Source organism: Dama dama, chromosome 12, assembly GCF_033118175.1.
Source record: "Dama dama isolate Ldn47 chromosome 12, ASM3311817v1, whole genome shotgun sequence".
In the NCBI taxonomy this organism is placed as follows: Eukaryota; Metazoa; Chordata; class Mammalia; order Artiodactyla; family Cervidae; genus Dama; species Dama dama.
In genome coordinates, this window is record NC_083692.1 from 32,669,081 (window position 1) to 32,689,119 (window position 20,039).

The 20,039-nt window shown below is 39.5% G+C and overlaps 1 pseudogene; it reads left to right on the top strand.

The window, feature by feature from the left end:
- Positions 1–17,268: 17,268 nt before the first annotated feature.
- Positions 17,269–18,070, top strand: LOC133067190 (mitochondrial carrier homolog 2-like; annotated as a pseudogene).
- The last annotated feature ends 1,969 nt before the right edge of the window (positions 18,071–20,039 follow it).

A 20,039-nucleotide genomic window follows, 5' to 3' on the forward strand; every position in this document is an offset into this window, starting at 1 on the left:
TTTTAGGATTTGAAATAGCTCAACTGGAATTCCAGCACCTCCACTAGCTTTGTTCATAGTGATGCTTCCTAAGGCCCACTTGACGTCACATTCCAGGATGTCTGGCTCTAGGTGAGTGTGAATGATCACACCATCGTGATTATCTGGGCTGTGAAGATCGTTTTTGTACAGTTCTTCTGTGTATTCTTGCCACCTCTTCTTAATAAATTCTGCTTCTGGTAGGTCCATACCACATCTTTTATTAACATTTTTTTCTTGGAAAATATTCATATGTACAGAAATATATCATGTAAAATGTTCTCTTTCCTCCCACATATGCATAGATACATACACATTATTTTACACAAATGTAATCACTGGTTCTAAAACTTATTTTTCATATAATATAACTTGGAAATTTAATTAAGTCTGTAATATACTCTCACCTCTCTCTTTTTAGTAGCTATAGTATCTTTTTTTTCAGAGACCTATTGTTGACCTTTAGATTATTTTTAGCTTTCCACTATTATCAAAAGCTAATGAACATCCCTGAATGTTTGTGAACATGGACAAGTGTATCTATGGGATAAATTTCTAGAAGTGGAATTGCTAGTTCTGTTTCAGTATCTATCTATTTAGATAGATATATCCTTTATGTATCCTCCAAAGTTGTACCAATTTACACTCCCACCAGTTGTACAAAAGAATGCCCATTTTCTCATCTTCTCAAGCACAAGGTATCATCTTTTTATTCTTTGCTTATTTGATAGATGAAAAATGATATTCATGATTTTTAATATAATTTTCTACAATAATGATTGCTATTGAAAACTACATTGATTATTTTATATTGCCTATTTATGCTTTTTCTAATTATTTTACTGAGATGATATCTTACTAGTGGCAATAGCAGAATTTTCTATATAGGAAGAGCTCAAAGGTAAGAAATTTTGTTGGAAAGATTAAAGCTAAGGACCTTGCTTGCAATTGTGATTGCACAGTACTTTACATAAGACTGAGAATAGTCAATTGTTCTTATCAAAGAGTGGAGAACAGGGAATGGAAATAGCCTGTCAATCTCCCAGTTCCTCTTTATTTCATCACTGCTTTTATTTTTATAAGAGCTCTTTGTTTATTAAACAAATCAGTACTTTTATGTCGTGTTTGCTGCAAATATTTTTCTTAGTTTTTCTTTCAACTCTATTAAAGTAATTTTTACCTTTAAGAATTGTAATAAAAAAAAGAATTGTAATTTTTATGCAAACTATTTTATGGCTTCTGGAATAACTGTAATATCTAGACAATATTTCCATAATGCAAGACTATAAAAAAAATTTACCCATTTTTTTTTTCTGGTACATTTATGGTGTCATACACTTAATTTCTGATCCACCTCAGATACATTTTTGAAAAGAAAGAATGCAGAGATCCAGCTTTTTAAGAGTGGTTAGATGGTTATCTCAATGGCTACAATTTTTAAAATGTTACTTCTGAAATTCTACCAAGACCTAACCTGAGGAAGGAAAACACATGAGCTTCCTTTCAATGCTATTGCTCAGAACTGGTTTCTGTTGCTTTGTAATATGTCAGTGATGACACTATATATCCAATATTTATTCTGGTTCAGAATATATCTTAAGACAAATTAAATGCTGTCAAAATAAAATAATCCTGGAAGAATAAAATATAAAATGGCTAGATACCTACATACAGTGTAGTGCAAAATGAAGTTGGATTTAGTGTCACCAATACCAGACGATTCTTTATGAGCAAGATTCTATTATTGTGTGTGTGTGTGTCTGTGTGTGTGTGAGCATGCGCATGTGTGTGTGTGTGTATCACTCAGCAAACTTGCCTAAAACAATATATAATCTAACTGGTAAAAAGATGTTTTCTCCTTGGAAGAAAAGTTATGACAAACTTAGACAGCATATTAAAAAGCAGAGACCTTACTTTGCCAACAAATGTCCACCTGGTCAAGGCTATGGTTTTTCCAGTGGTCATGTATGGATGTGAGAGTTGGACTATAAAGAAAGCTGAGTGCTGAAGAATTGATGCTTTTGAATTGTGGTGTTGGAGAAGACTCTTGAGAGTCCCTTATACTGTAAAGTGATCCAACTAGTCCATCCTAAAGGAGATCAGTCCTAGGTGTTCATTGGAAGGACTGATGTTGAAGCTGAAACTCCAATACTTTGGTCATGTGATGTGAAGAACTGACTCATTTGAAAAGACCCTGATGCTGGGAAAGATTGAAGGTAGGAGAAGAAGGGGATGATAGATGGTGAGATGGCTGGATGGCATCACAGACTCAATGGACTTGAGTTTGAGTAACCTCTGGGAGTTGGCGATGGACAGGGAAGTCTGGTGTGTTGCAGTCCATGGGGTTGCAAAGAGTCCGACATTACTGAACGACTGAACTGAATTGAACTGAAGATGATATATTTAGGTGATTTCTTATTGGTCTCTTTTTAAAAGTAAAAAAAATAAAAGCTTATTAGTGTATATGATTCTTAAGGGAGGAAATATGTTTTATTGACTATCACAGTGATAATAAATACTTTTGAATAAATAGATGAATATTCAAGCTGTAAGGTAAATATCTTAAAAAAGTAAATTTACAATCATTAAATTTGGAATTTAGAATTTTAAAAAGTGAGGTAGTTTTCAACCTGTGGTTGGGGATCTTCTTCTGTAACTTTTTCTTTTACTAAAGAAGAAACCTATGTCATATTCATATCCAGAGTTTATATACTGAGCATATTTTAGTTTAAAATACATCAAGAGTTGAAAGATGTCCTTGGATACAAAAGAACCCAACCAGAAGAATGTCTTCATTTATTAAAAGAATCACAAGTAGGACAGATTAGTCAGGACAGCCCTCTCCTCTGCTGAGTCTTGGGAGTTAACAACTTAGGACAGGAACAAATAAACCTATGCCCTTGAGGCTGAGGGACCTTGACAATGGTATTCAGCAGTGGGAGGAATTGGGAGAAAATAGACTGAGCCCTGATGATCTGAGCCTTCTGAGCCTGCCATTTGATATTCCTCATAGGTTGATGCCCCAAGACTTAACCTAACTCCTTTGGTCCTCTCTTGAACTGAAGAGATGAAGCATATCCATGGCCTTGGTTTAGGATGCTTTATCAACATCACTTCTGTTTTGAGCCACTTCTAACCCTGGGGAGAGCGTGAGTTGGTGGTCTTTCTATTCTGGGGCCAGAACCAGGATATTGGGTAATGGCTTATTGGTGTCATTTTTCTATTTCCCTTTTCATCTATACATATACTAAATGGAACTTCTCTCTTTTTTTAAGTGTGTGATTCTAGTGAGTGTTTAATTCAGTTTGATCATTCAGGTGGGCTTAAAAAAAATACAACAGGCTGTAATTTTATTTTATTTCTTTTCTCATCCCACAGAAGTTGTCAAATGAACAAAAACAACCTTGGCTTCTGCAAATGTAGGCAGTAATTAAGGTGAAGATGTAGGCTTTTTGCTTAAATTACTAAAAGAGTTTCTTTGATTTTCCTTACCAATGGAGCATTAAACAGGGAGAACAATGTGGTAAGATTTTTGACTTCTCAGTTTCTGAAGAAAAACTTCTCAGGGACATAAAAACTACTCTCATTAAGTACCAACAATTGTTTATCTGTTCACATCTATTTGCTGATTTTTATGTATATTTTGATGTATGTAAGATATATGGTTTTCTTTATTAAAAAATATCTTTTCTTACCACCCTTTCCCTATTATCATACAATGGAAAAGTGTTCCTCAGTCATTATTACCCCCAGGTCTTTTAAAATGTCTTCTGTGGTTTTAGTTTTAATTACAAAATTAATACATGCTATTAATAAAATAGGTGCAATACAAAAATGTATAAAGTAAATTTAAATACTCCTTTTCTCAACCTACTTCTACTCTTTAGAAGTACTCACTGATAGGTAGTTTGCTGTCTTTTCAGATATTTTTCTATGTGTATAAAAACATTTTAAACAGAACTTGTATTTTCACAACTCCACTTGTATTGTAGAGAAGAGACATCATTACTTCTGGGGGGAGATTTTTTTTAAAATTAATTTTAGAATTATAAGAAAGTTGCAAGAACAGTACAAAAGCTCTTCTACACCCTTCACTCTGATTCTCCATGTGTTGGCATTTTACCATTTTTACTTTATGATTTTCTCTCTGTCTATATACAAACATATTATTTTCTCTGAACCATTTGAAGGTAACTTGTGCTCCCCCTTTCCCTAAATACTTCAGTGCGTACCTCCTAAAACACTGTCTCTCCTAACCAAAGTACAAGTATCAAAATCAAGAAGTTAACATTGATGAAAATATTGTGCAGCCTTTATTCTATTCCTCACTTTTGAAATGCATCATCTTGGGATGTCCCTGGCAGTCCAGTGGTTAAGTCTCTGCCATTTCACTGCAGGGGGCTCAGGTCTGATGCCTGGTCAGGGAACTAAGATCCCATATACTGTGATACATGGCCAAAAGTAAAATAAAATGCATCGTCTTCTTTGAAAGGAATATATTAACAGATAATGTGCCTTAGGGGCTTCCCAGGTGGTGCCAGTGGTAAAGAACCTGCCTGCCAATGCAGGTAGATGTAAGAGACACAGGTTCAATCCCTGGGTCAGGAAGATCCTCTGGAGGAGGGCACTATTCTTTACTGGAGAATCCTATGGACAGAGGAGCCTGGTGGGCTGCAGTCCATATATATAGTCACAGAGTTGGACACGACTGAAGCAACCCAGCACACACAATGTGCCTTAATTTTTTTTTTTTTAACAATTGTTCAAATGATTAGCTATCCTTATCATTTCCTGGACTTGGCTTGCCCCATGCTGTGGTTCACATCCTCACCCTCAAATGTTGTCTTCATTCCCCTTTTCTGGCTGGCAAAATTTCACTTCACCTTCAAAGCCTCTTTCTGACACTCCTTACAGACCTCAGTTCTGCTTTGCTTCTGTTCCCTCAGCTTTCTGTCCAAGGCTGCTTTATAGTATTTCCCATTATAGCATCACTCTTTGGATTTCAACCTGCTACTCATGCTATTTTAAACTTATGGAAACCAGTACCTAGTTCAGGGCTCAAAATAGAAAGAATTGTCAATGAATGCTCATTTAATACTGAGTGATCTGTAAATCTTTTTTTCTCATAGGTGGATGCCAACGAAATTAAGGAAATATTGATTGCCTTCCTGTAAGTTTTACTCCTTTCTTATTTGATCTAAAGTGTGTCATACTAAGCAAGGGAAGAAAAATGTTATAGTTTAAGAACCTACCCAAGCTGAAAATTACAAGACATTTCTGAAAGAAAGAGGACTGAAATAAACGGAAAGACGTACTGTATTCATGGATTAGAAAACTTAATATTGTTAAGATGGTAATACCCCTATTTACAGATTCAACACAATCCCTATCAACATTCCAAAAATGTTTGCAGAAATGGAAGAGATGGTCCTTACATTCATATGCAATTGCAAGGGACCCAAAAGGCCAAAACAATTCTGAAAAAGAACACAATTGTAGTAATCACACGTTCCAATTTCAAAGCTTATTAAAAGCGACAGTAATCAAAATAGTGTGCTGTTGGCATAAGGATGGACATATAGACTCAGTCAGTCAGTCAGTTCAGTCGCTTAATTGTATCCGACTCTTTGCGACCCCATGGACATATAGACTAGTGGGACAGAATTAAGAATTCAGAAATAAACCCATTCATCTATGGTCTATTTTTAAAAACTGTGGTAAAATACATGTAATATAAAATCTATCTTAACCATTTTTAAGTATTCAGTTTAGTGACAATAAGTATATTCACATTGTTGAGGAACTATTGCCACCATCCATCTTTAGAACCCTTTTCATCTTGCAAATCTGAAACTCTATACCCATTAAACAGTAATAATATGACCAATCAATCTTTGACAAAAGCAGCAAGCCTATTCAATAGGGAAAGGATCGTCTCTTCAATAAACAGTTCTGGGTCAGCTGGATTTCTACATGCAAAAGAGTGAGGTTGAACCACCCTACCTCATACCATATATAAAAATTAATGAAAAATAGATCAATAACCTAAATATAAGGGAAAACCTATAAAACTGAGAAGAAAACAGAGTAAACCTTGATGACCTTGGATTTGGCACTGAATTCTTAATTTGACACCAAAAGCATAAGCAACAGTTAAAAAAAGTAGATACACTGGACATCATTAACATTGACAATTCTTGTCCATCAACAGGCATCAAGAAAGTGAAAGACAACCTACATAATTTGAGAAATTTGCAAATCATAATTTGCAAATCATATATCTCATAAGGGTTTAAAATACAGAGTATGTAAACAACTCCTACAACTCAACGACAAAATGACAAACAACCCAATTTAAAAATGGGCAAAGGAGTTAAATAGACATTTCCCCTGAGAAGGTATACAAATAGCTAGTAAACACATGAAAAGATGTCAACATCATTAGTTACTGCAGAAATGCAAATTAAAACTACAAAGAGGTACAACTTCACACCTATTAAGATAATTATAATTTAAAAACTAGAAAACAAATGTTGTTTAAGATGTAGAGAAAGTGGAACCATAGTACATTGCTGATGGAAATGTAAAATGGTGCAGCCTCTGTGGAAAATAGTTTAGCAGTTCCCTAAAAAGTTATCACCAACCCAATGGACGTAAGTTTGAGCATGCTCTGGGAGATGGTGAAGGACAGGGAAACCTGGCGTGCTGCAGTCTGTGGGGTTGCAGAGTCAGACATGACTGAATGATTGAATAACAACAAAAAATTAAACACATATAACCTGGCATATTACCATATAACCCAGCAATTCCACACTGCGGGATATACTCAAACTACTGAAAAGAGTCATTCATTCAGATACCTACATGCCAATGTTGATTGAAGAATTATGCACAATAGCCAAAAAGTGGAAAGAACCCAAGGGCCCATAAACAGATGAATGGGTAAATAAAATGTGATACACCTCCAATGGGATATTGTTCAGCCATAGAAAGAAATGAAGTTCTGATATATGTTACAAGTCAGATGGACCTTGAAAACATTCTTCTTTTGCCAAGCAAAAGAAGCCAGACACAAATACTGTATGATTCCATTTACATGAAATATCTAGAATAGGCAAAACTGTGGAGGCAGAAAGTGGATTAGAGGTTACCAGAGTTGAGTTTGGGGCAGGTAAAATAGAGAATCATTGCTTAAAGGGTACAGAATTTCTGTTAGCAGTGATGAAAAAGAAAATAAATGGTGGTGACGGTTGCACAACATAATTTGATATCATTGAATTTTACACTTAAAAAATAGTTAAAATGGTATGTTTTATCTTATATATATTTTGCCACATCAAAAAGAATATATGAAAAAAATAAAAGAATATATGTGAACCTACCTCAGTCTGAACTGCATGTGGTTATTAGAGGCAAGTTACTTTCTTTAGATGGTGAGGTCATCAAGGTTTACTCTATTTTCTTCTAAGTTTTATAGGTTTTCCCTTATATTTAGGTTATTGATCCATTTTTCATTAATTTTTATATATGGTATGAGGTAGGGTGGTTCAACCTCATTCTTTTGCATGTAGAAATCCAGCTGACCCAGAACTGTTTATTGAAGAGATGATCCTTTCCCTATTGAATAGGCTTGCTGCCTTTGTCAAAGATTAATTGGTCATATTATTACTGTTTAATGGGTATAGAGTTTCAGATTTGCAAGATGAAAAGGGTTCTAAAGATGGATGGTGGCAATAGTTGCTCAACAGTGTGAATATATCCTTCTAAAATCTAGAATCTGAACCTCTCAGTTTCCAATGTTAGTGTGCCTCAGATTCCCCTGATCCAGATGAGTTGTCCCTACCAATAAAGATTCTAATTCGTTAAGTCTGAGGAGGGCTGGCCACTAGCATTTTTAACAGGCTCCCCCCAGATGAGTGAGAGGTAAAAACAGTGAAAAGAATTTGTCATCTGCTATTGCCTGGGAGAACCTGCCTGCAAGATTCCATCGAATGTTTGCCCTTTCAGTACCAGACTCAGGTTCCTGCTCTCACAGTCTGTCCCAGCTCACAGCGAGGGCTCCGGACTTCCATCTGTGCCCTCAAGCCTGGGTCCAATCAGGTCTGTCTTCCACTGACTCAGCATCAGGTCACGGTGACTCAGCATCGGGTCACAGCTGTTCCTCCTGCTCTGATCTTGTCACCCAGCTCCAGCCTTGTTCCCATTTTCTATCCCAGTTTTGATAACTGGGTCTTTGTTTTGTCACCAAACCCTGGTCTTTTTCTCACCGGTTTCCTCAGGGGACACTGTCCCTGAATCTTGGTCCCAGGACAAGATTTTCCTATTTTGGCTCTTTTTTTTTTTTTTAATTGAAAGCACTTGCCTTCAGCACTTTATAAACCCCACTCTATTCCCCAATCCCTCCTCATTCCCATTCCCTCCCTCTATACACATACTTCCTGTTTAAACTCCCTTCGTTTTCCATGTCATCTCCACATGTTTGGGACCTCCGTTGGGGCCCACTTCTGACTCCATTCACCTTCCTGTGAACATCTGTGAACAAGCCCTGCAGGCTGATCCCAGCAAGCTGTTTGCCAGCTGTGAAGGCGTATCCCCGGCACCCTGGGACCCAGCCCTAGCCTTATTTTCCAGGCCTTGTCTTCTCTTGGTGTCCCTGGTCCTGGGCCCAGCCCAGATGCCTGATGGAAAATCCTATTACCTCCACTGTTCCTTCTTGCTGCCCACTGAGGAAATAGAAAGGGAACTAACAGCTATGGGCCTCTTCCCATGTTTTGAGAGTTTGCTTAAAGGGATATTGCTGATGGGAGTTTTTCAGGTGGCACTAGTGGTAAAGAACCTGCCTGCCAATGCAGGAAACATAAGAGACGTGGGTTTGATCCCTTGGTTGGGAAGATCCCTGGGAGGTGGGCATGGCAACCCATTCCAGTATTCTTGTCTGGAGAATCCCACGAACAGAGGAGCCTGAGAGGCTACAGTCCATAGGGTTGCAATGAGTCAGATATGACTGAATTGACTTAGCACGCATGCAAGCATTTTGCTGACGACATTTAATGTAACACATTATTTTAACTTTTTTTGGGGGGGGAGCAGGGAATAAGAATATGACACAGAGGACTTCCTTAGTGGTCCAGTACTTAAGACTGGTCTCCAGCTTTATTTATTTATTTAAGCAATCTGGTTTTCAGCTTTATTTCCTATGACTCTCCTATGCAAATTAAGTACCAGAAAATGTATGTTCTCACTCCTAGGCCTAGCTGGTCCCATTCCCCCGACTTGAACACCCTACCCTGGTGACCTTGAGTCCTGTTTCCTGTCATGCTAGCTCAAGCCGCACTTCTCTGTGGGGAATTTCCCTATCACTTCAGCACACAGTTGTCTCTGCTTTCTCTCCTTCTCCTTTGTCACGTAGATCATACACATACTCTACATAGCACAGTGATCCTGACATATAGTAAGTGTTCAGTGGAGCAGACAAGAGGATGGACTCTGGAGCCAGACTGCCTGAGTTGGTATCTCAGTTCTGCTGCTTGCTTGCTGTGTGACCTTTGACAACTTACTTAACCTCTCTGAGCCTCAATTTCCTTGCCTGTGAAATAAAGGTAATAAGTATACCTCATAGGGTTATTATATATAAAATTATTTATCCTTCTAGTCTGATATTCCATCTTCTTCACCTAATGTTTGCTTTTTGAGGGTAGGTATTAGCTACTTGGGCTTCCCAGATGGCTCACTGATAAAGAATCTTGCCAATGCAGGAAAATGCTGGTTCAATTCCTGGGCTGGGAAGATACCCTGCAGAAGGAAATGACATCCACTCAGTATTCTTGCCTGGGAAATCCCATGGACAGAGGAGTCCGGGGGGCTACAGTCCATGGGGTCAAAAAGAGCCGGACGAGACTTGGCAACTAAACAACAACAATAATTAGCTCCTTATGCCACTCATCCCAAACACCTCAGAGAGAATTCCAGTTTAGGTACAAGGATATAATATGGAGGAATACATGACTGAGAAAGCACTATCTTGCAAATTTAAATTGTGGGATAGCACTGGTGGGGGGGGGGGGGGGGAAGTTCAAAAGAAGAGGAAACAAGGCTTGGCCCTGGAACAGAGGTGGGGGATTCAGAGGAAGGAGGGATGTCAGCAATACTCCTGAAGGAAAGGGATTTCAGATCCTTAGAGAGGAGAGAGGAAAGGATTTTGGCCAGTGGGTTTGAGGCCAGTTTATTTCCTTTGGAAAGGGAATGCCTTTGGCCACCTGGAGGGCTGACTGGCTGCTCATGATTGGCTTGAGGCTGAAGGGAGCAAAGGGGGAGAGAGACCAGTTTTCCTTCTGGGATGCCCAGCCCTGCTCACTGGACTTGGAGGGGAGACAATGGGATAATGTAGACTGTGGATTCGACCACTGTGTTCCTTGGGCTGAGTCACTTAGGGTGCTGTGCTGGGCATATGGGTTGGTGCTGGTGTTAGGGATACTGGAATGTGTGTGTCTGCATTGATGAGGCCGTTGCATGTGACAGACATGTGTATATGTGGGTGGGGAGCACTCATGCTGGGGAATAGTACAGGCTGGGAGGAACACAGGCCGGGGGAAACGATGTTGCGGGGTGGGTGTGGGGGGGCAAAATAGGCTGCAGAATGATTCCAGCTGGGGAGATACATCCTGGTGGAGGATGTAGACTGAGGGGGATACACACTGGGGAGATACAGGCTGAGTAGGGTTGTGTTAGTTTTCTACAGTTGTGTAACAAATTATCACAAATTTAATGGCTTAAAACAGCATCCTTTTATTAGAAGTCCAAGGCACCGTGTGGCTGAATTTTCCGTTCAGGGTATGACAAGGTTAAAATCAAGGTGTCAGCCGGGCTATATTCCTTTTTAGAGCTCAGGGTCCTCTTCTAGGTTTCACACAGCTGTTGGAAGAATTCAGTTCCTTGTGGTTACAGAACAGAGGCTCCTCTGTTCTTGCAGGCTGTTGGCAGAGGCCACTCTTAGCAACTAGAGGGCATCTGTCAATCCTTGCCATCATGCCACCCTCCCTGTACCTTCTCATGCTTCACATCTCCCTCATTTCTCTGTCTCCAACCTCTAGACCCAGATTTAAAGGGTTCATGTGATTAGATCGGGGCTTCCCAGGTGGCTGCGTGGTAAAGAATCCCCCTGCCAATGCAAGAGACACAGGTTTGATCCCTGGGTCCGGAAGATCCACTGGGGAAGGAAATGGCAACCCACTCCAATATTCTTGTCTGGAAAATTCCAAGAACAGAGGAGTCTGGTGGTGTACAGTCCATGGGTTTGAAAAACAGTCAGAAATGACTGAGCATGCATGCATGCATGTGATTAGATCAGGCCTACCCAGATAATCTCTCTATTTTAATATCAATTTGGGACCTCAATTACATTTGCAAAATCCCTTCACAGCAGCACCTAAATTAGTTGGATTGAATTCATAGGAGAAGGTGTGTGCATATCAAAGGCCGGGAATCTTGGAAGCTGTTTTAGAGTTTTTCCTTTCACAGGGTGATAGAGGCTGGAGGGATAAGGTGGGAATATACAGTCTGGTGGGGAAAGATGCAAACTAGGGTACATTGGGATGGGAAAGGATGCAAGCTGGGAGGGATATGGGTTGGGGATATGGACTTGTTGGAGAGTCATATTGCTGGATGGGGAATATGTTGAGGGTGTGGAGGTTGGGAGGGATATAGGCTAGGAGGATAAAAGCTGAGAGGGATACAGGTTGGGGAGTGGTACAGACTTAGGGGGGATACAGGCAGGGGCATGATGCAGCATAAGGGGAGGATGCAAGCTGGATTCAGGAAGCAGGCTTCGCTCAGCACCAGTGCAGAGACTGGGTACCTAAGAAGTAGCTATACTGAACCTGAGTGCTACGACACAGCTGGGTCCAGGTGTGACGGGGCCTAAAGAAGGGCACTCAGACCAGCCTGGGTAATCAGGGACAGTTTCCTGGAGGTGATGCTGCAGGTGAGTCCTGAGGAAGAACAGGCATCCATAGCCAAAGGAGAAAGGTGCCACAAGTGGGCAAGTCAGAGCCAGAAGAGGAGCCCAGGCTCAGACGTGTGTCAACACAGATGATGATGCTTCACTGTAAGGCTAAGTCTTTGACTAACAAACAAGTTTCTCACACTTTGAAACAAGTTCATGTCACTGAAGACAGACTGTGTAGGAGAGGAAGAGTCCCAGACTACAGATCCAGAGGCCAGGATGGGCTTTTCCCAGGCATCAGGCAGCTTTTTGCAGTTTCAGTCTCTCATTTGATAAATAAGGAATTTGGAGCAGAAACATACCTCCAAAACTATAAAGTGTTCTGAGATCCCTAAATTAGATAAATGTATTGAATGTCTGTAATAGGCCAGATGGGCTTCCCTGGTGGCTCACCAGTAATCTGCCTGTAGTGCAGGAGACACAGGAGACCCAGGTTCGATCCCTGGGCTGGGAAGATCCCCTGGAGGCGGGCATGGCAACCCACTCCAGTATTCTTGCTTGGAGAATCCATAGACAGAGGAGCCTGGCGGGTTACAGTCTACAGGGTCACAAAGAGTCAGACATGATTAAAGCAACTGAGCATGCATGCATGCAATAGGCCAGATATTATTATAGTTCCAACCTATATTCAGCGATGTAACTACAACCAATTGGTTGTAGTTAAGCGCATTTTCATAAAATGCCAAATAGTTTTAAATGATAGCATAATCTCAGCAAATTAAACAATATTTTCTCCCTATTTAAGAATATTTCTGTTTGGGGAAAATTTTATGTTAATGAGAAGATCCTGGTGGACATAATCCAAACTCCTTAGTTAAATTTGATAACTTTATTGATTAAATTTCTTTGGTGACATTCCAAGAAAATGCTACAGAATTATATCAAACTTATTACTTTAAAGATCTAGGCCCAGAAAATAATTCTGTCCATCAAACTTGAAGTTTAAAAAGCAGAATGTCAATAGGCTTACTTCTGCTCTCAGAAAGTTCCTCAAAAGAAAAAGAAAATCCATTAGCCATCAACTCAAGAAACACCTCCTTTTATATCTAAAAATCAATAGCTCATCAACTGGGTCTGCACTCTGTTTCAAATAATAGTATTTATTGAACATATAGTGGGTACTAAGGACACTGTGCTAAGTACTTTCCACACTACCTCATTTAATCCAACAATCCTAGCCTAGCAAAACTATTATTATCCTAATTTGAAGCTCAATGCACCTCTTGGTTCCTAAATATTACTTCTACTTAGGTTCTAGAACACTTGTTTGCTCTCTTAGGCTAGAAGGCCAAGAATCTCCAGGTAATCTATGCAGCAATCATGAACAACCCAATTACAAGCACTGAAATTGAAACTGTGGTTAAAAATCTCCCCAAAAACAAAAGGCTAGGATGAGATGACTTCACAGGTGAATTATAGCAAACATTTAGAGAAGAGCTAATGCCTATCCTTCTAAAACTCTTTCAAAAAATTGCAGAGGAAGGAACACTTCCAAACTCATTCTATGAGGCCACCATCACCATAATACCAAAACCAGATAAAGACAACACAAAAAAAGAAAGCTACAGGCCAACATCACTGATGAACATAGATGCAAAAATCTTAAACAAAACTCAAGCTAACAGACTTCAACAACACATTAAAAAGCTCATACACCATGATCAAGTTGGGTTTATTCCAGGGATGCAAGGATTCTGTAATATATGCAAATCAATCAATGTGATACACCATATTAACAAATTGAAAAGATAAAAACCCTATGATATCCTCAATAGATGCAGAAAAACCTTTTGACAAAATTCAGCACCCAATTATGATTAAAACTCTTAAAAAAAAAATGGGCATAGAAGGAATCTACCTCAACCTAGTAAAGGCCATATATGATAACCCCCCAGCAAACATTATTCTCAGTGGTGAAAAACTGAAAGCATTCCCTCTAAGATCAGAAGCAAGACAAGAGTGCCCACTCTTACCACTATTATTCAACATAGTTTTGGAAGTTCTAGTATGGCAATCAGAGAAGAAACAGAAATAAAAGGAATCCAGATTGGAAAAGAAGAAGTAAAGTTCTCACTGTTTGCAGATGACATGAAATTATACATAGAAAACCCTAGAGATACTATCAGAAAATTACTAAAGCTAATCAGTGAATTTAGCAAAGTCATGGGATACAAAATCAATACACAGAAATCACTTGCATTCCTATATACTAACAATGAAAAATTAGAAAGAGAAATAAAGGAATCAATTCCATTCACTATTGCAATAAAAATAATAAAATATCTAGGAATAAACCTGCCTAAGGAGACAAAAGAACTATATACAGAAAATTACAAAACTGTATACAGAAAATTATGAAATTAAAGAAATCAAAGATGTCATAAACAGATGGGAGAGATATTCCATGTTCCTGGGTAGGAAGATCAATATTGTGAAAATGACTATACTAATAAATGAAAACTACAGATTCAATGAGATCCCTATCAAATTACCAATGGCATTTTTCACAGAGCCAGAACAAAAAATTTCACAATTCATATGGAAACACAAAAGATCCTGAATAGCCAAAGCAGTCTTGAGAAAGAAGAACGGAGCTGGAGGAATCAACCTTCCTGACTTCAGATTATACTACAAAGCTACGGTCATTAAGACAGTATGGTACTGGCACAAAAACAGAAAAATAGACCAATGGAACAAGATAGAAAGCCCAGAAATAAGCCCATGCACCTATGAGTACCTTATTTCTGACAAAGGAGGCAAGGATATTCAATGGGGCAAAGACAACCTCTTCAATAAGTGGTGCTGGGAAAACTGGACAGCTACATGTAAAAGAAAGAAATTAGAACACTTCCTAACACCATACACAAAGATAAACTCAAATGGGCTAAAGACCTAAATATAAAACCAGAAACTATAAAACTCTTGGAGGAAAACACAGGCAGAACACTCGATGACATAAAGCAAATCCTCTATGACCCACCTCCCAGAGTAATGGAAATAAAAACAAAAATAAATGAGTGGGACCTAATTAAACTTAAAAGCTTTTGTACAGCAAAGAAAACTATAAGCAAGGTGAAAAGACAACTCTTAGAATGGGAGAAAATAATAGCAAATGAAACAACTGACAAAGGATTAATTTCCAAAATATACAAGCAACTTATACAAGTCAATACCAGAAAAACAAACGACCCCATCAAAAAGTGGGGAAAAGACCTAAACAGACATTTCTCCAAAGAAGACACGCAGATGGCCAACAAACACATGAAAAGATGCTCAACATCTCTCATTATTACAGAAATGCAGATCAAAACTACAAAGAGATATCACCTCTCACTGGTCAGAATGGCCATCATCAAAAATTCTACAAACAATAAATGCTGGAGAGGGTGTGGAGGAAAGGGAACCCTCTTGCATTGGTGGTAATTTAAACTGATATGGCCACTATGGGAAATGGTATGGAAATTCCTTTAAAAACTAGGAATAAAACCACCATGTGGCCCAGCAATCCCACTCCTAGGCATATACCCTGAGGAAACAAAAATCAAAAAAGACACATGTATCTCAGTGTTCATCGCAGCACTATTTACAATAGCTAGAACATGGAAGCAACCTAGATGTCCACCGAGAGATGAATGGATAAAGAAGCTGTGGTACATATACACAGTGGAATATTACTCAGTCATAAAAAGGGACACATTTGAGACAGTTCTAATGAGGTGGATGAACTTACAGCCTATTATACAGAGTGAAATAAGTCAGAAAAAAGAAAGATAAATATCATATACTAACGCATATATATGGAATCTAGAAAGATGGTACCGATGAATTTATTTGCAGGGCAGCAATGGAGAAACAGACAAACAGACATAGAGAACACACTTATGGACACGGGGGAGAGGGGAAGAGATGGTGAGATGTATGGAGAGCATATCATGGATATTACCATATATAAAATAGAGAGCCAATGGGAATTTGCCCTTTGACTCAGGGAACCCAAACAGGGGCTCTGTGTCAACCTAGAGGGGTGGGATGGGGAGGGAGATGGGAGGGAGGTCCAAGAGGGAGGGGACATATGTATACCTACAGCTGATTCATGTTGATGTTCGACAGAAAACAACAAAATTCTGCAAAGCAATTATCCTTCAATTAAAAATTAAATTAAAAAAATTATGCAGTAAGTTCTACTTCCTTCTACAAGGCCCAGGCAGAACCCAAAGTAGGAAGAGCCACTTTTTGAAACAAAGAGCCACTTTGATGCCACTGTGGACTATTTAGTCTGAAAATGTGCTTTTGGAGGAAGAAGATCTTTCTCATATTCCCTCTCTAAAGATGTCACTGTTCTGCTTTAACCAGAGAAGCTATTAAAAATAATTCAAATGGTGTGAGCATGATACTAACCACTCAGAAGTGACCCCTGTCTGTGCCAGGCATTACCTGCCCCCCAGCTTTTAGTCTGGGATGATGGGGAGGTGGTGGAGGAGTTGAAGCTAAGGGGAGAGCTTGGAGTAACAGCTTGGGATCATGGCTTTTCACCAACTGATAAATGCTTTAACAACCAGTGTGACTGTTCCAGTGTGTTTTAAAGGAAAACCCCACAGTTGCCCAACTCCACTGAGCTTTCCTATAGAAAGGGCAGGTCTCAGGCATATCACCCCAGACCTAAGCTGCACCTCCTCAGTGTCTACCCTCAAGGTTACTCCTAAAGAAGGCGACAAGAAGGAAAGCAGCAACCTCAGAGTTCCTGCTCGATCCCCTAACTCGAGTGCCTCCTTCTTCCATTTCTGTGGCTGGAAGTCCAGCTCCTGGGCTTGGAAGAAGGAATGGAGAAGGAGGAAAAGGGTGGCGGTAGTCCTCTTTGCCTTTATTTCTTTCTTTATGATGGGGAGAATGTTTCTATATTCTAGTGTTTTTATTTCTTCCATATCTTTTTCATTAAATCATCTGCCTGTGATGCCCTCTTGTCTGCCACATTTCCTCTTCCCAGGTAGAGGAGGTGAAGCCAACTGCTGAGATTGTGTGTCTTGGGCAAAGTAGTGGGTCTGTCAACTGCTCATGAGTGAACAGGGCATTGCACCACATGGAATCTGGCTCTTGTCCTCAGGCTGCCTCAAACATGGCAGCATACTGGAATTCAAGAGTCTAACAATGGCTGGGAGGCGGGGCAGTGAAGCCGGCAGCCGTGGTTCATGATTTGGGACAGGTTTGGTTTTCTGGTGGCTCTGTCTGTCCATCTGGCCGAGGGTGCCCTCATGGCTGACCCAGCCAGTCAGGTGCTCCTGGGCCTGGTCTTACCGTCCCAGCAGTTTATGTACATGAAGGTGCTCCTCCAGGTAGGGTATGAGCTGCTTTCTCCAACAATAGGACGAAATATTTTGGGGTGGCAAGTCTGTCAGCTTCCTAGTCTCATTTATTATGCTCAGCATATTGTAAGCATCCTTGGGAAGCATGGGTTGTTCACAGGCTTAACTCCAAGACTGTGTTCAGAGGTCCTTGGAACTGTGGTCCATGGTAAAGTTTCACAGCATTACCAAGAGTGTGACAAGGCTAAGGAATTAGGATCTGGAAGTGTACAGAAAGAAGTGTGATCTTCCTTTGACCAGGTTATCGGGGAAGTAGTCTGAAAGGTGATGGCTGCTCCTGCTGCTACTGTCATCGCACATCCCTTCCATGTGATCACTCTGAGATCTATGGTACAGTTCACTGGCAGAGAATCCAATACTATGGATTTGCTGACTCCATAGCAACTATCTATCAGGAAGAAGGCATCCTAGGATGTTTTGTGTTTCCACCATGAATGAAATGATAACTCCCAAGCTGCCATGGATTTTTTGTCAGTATGTTGACCTGTACCTTTGTGCTTGTCTCTAATTTTATGGCTGTCAACCATTGTGGGCTTCTTGGTGGATGCCTCTCTACTCCCTGGTATATTCTTGGATACATGGCTGGTGCATTCTACAAAAAGGGGGAAATATGAGCCAAGGAAATAGCTTGTGTTTCCAGAAGTTCCCCTTTGGGAAGACTTACTGTTGTGACCTGAGAATGTTCATTTGAAGATGTGGAGCAGGGACAGTGACATTTCTATAGTCCCAGTTGCACAGAATTATGGGACAGAATATTGATTTCCATATTATTGCTTTGAAAATAATCATTTGATCTTGGGAAAATGAGAAAAAAGACTATGAGATCAAAAAGGCTCGGGCCAAAGTGCCCAGACTTGCCTCTTCAAAACTAGGAATAATGTACACACTGGAGAAGACAGTAAATTACAAAAGCAGCAGTATGGAATCTAGGAATTAAGCAGAGGTGTGATAAAAAAAAATCAGAGAAATAGAATTTACAGGAAAAATGAAGTCTGACAGGAAAAAAAAGAAGTCTTATGTTTTTGATGAGCTAAGCAGAATATGATCTGAGTGAAAAGTGCTCGTCCATGGAAGATGACTGGTGAGAACAGTGTCATAAAATGAACATTAGTTGGCAATGATAAGTGCCTTAAAATGCCTTTTACAAAGAGAGAAATGGAAGGAAAACAAGACATGTCACTAGGCCTGCAAACCCCTTATAGAAAGCTCCTAAAAGCAAAAAGAGAAAAGGGAGAACATCAAGTGATCATCCTACGTATCCTTACTAGGAATCTTTTGGGGACCAATTTATTTCTTCTTTTGTGGTGATGCCTCACACTTTAGATTTAGACCAATCCAAAAGTAAATAATTCTTTCTGTGTGAAATATATTTTCAATCACTCTGATTCTGAAGGAAATTTTTTTCCCTTTGGCTATTTTTATACACCAGTTACGGAGGAATTGCTTTGAATTGATTCCGCAAAATGTATCTTTTATGTCCGTTTTATATTGTAGGTCATGACAAAGAACAAATAAAAACAAAACCTATTGCTCTAGCTATTTCAAGGGATTTGGGCCTGGATAGAATATGAGTTCTGAATTCAGCTTGAAGCAGTTTTTTTTTTTTTAAATCTTATTCTCAGGTTGTATCTTGTTTTCATATGCAGCTTCTCTTTAAATGAATGTGAACTTTACCAGTGAAAAGGATTGCACACTTGTGTAGGAAGGTGAGTTGATATATCAATTGGCCTAGTCCCCTGGTTTCAGACAGAACGTATACAAGCAAGGAATAATTCCTTCTTATAAGATATAAAAAAAAAAATTAAATCCTGAGTCTCAAAGCCACCTCCATTGAAATGTGATGTGTGTGCCCAGTCACTCAGTAATTTGTGTGACTCTGTGTCCCCATGGACTGTAGCTCACTAGGCTCCTCTGTCCATGGAATTTTCCAGGCCAGAATACTGGAGTGGGCTGCCATTTCCTCCTCTAGCAGATCTTCCTGACCCAGGGATCAAACCTGCATCTCTTACATCCTCTACATTGGCAGGCTGATTCTTTACCACTAGTGCTACCTGGGAAGCCCTCCACTGGGATACATCTCCCTAATTTGCTTGGGATTAATATATTTCATTCTGAAGCTGGTCAAACTTCCTTTTTGGTTAGTAGTTTTAGTTTCTGCTTCATGGTTGTAAAATGATTAGCATTACAGTGCTTATTTTGGTAATAGGCTTACGGCCATAATTAAATAGTCAACAAATACTTTTTGAACAGCTGCTGTGTTAAGGCAAGGCACTGCCGTAGGTGTTGTGGGAGACATGAGATTGTATAAAACACACTGTCTTAATTCAGAACTTACAATTTTAGGGGGGAGAGGGGAAGATGGTTTTATATGGCACATGTACTTACTATATTAGGGCATGGCCTTTCTGCATAGGCTTCCACATAGGTTTTACCAGCTAGTTCCTCTCTGCAGTGGTATCATGAAAAAAGATAATAAAAATCAGTGCCGCTCTTAGATTATTGAAGAAGCATATGAGGAAATTTTATATTATGTATTATTCATAATGTTTTTGTGTGTATAACTTTTTCCTCTCAGCTAAACGAACATCTGTGAAGAAAGTTAAGTTTGCCTTAGATATCCTTACAAGAACCACATTCTTTTCACAAAACAAAAACACATG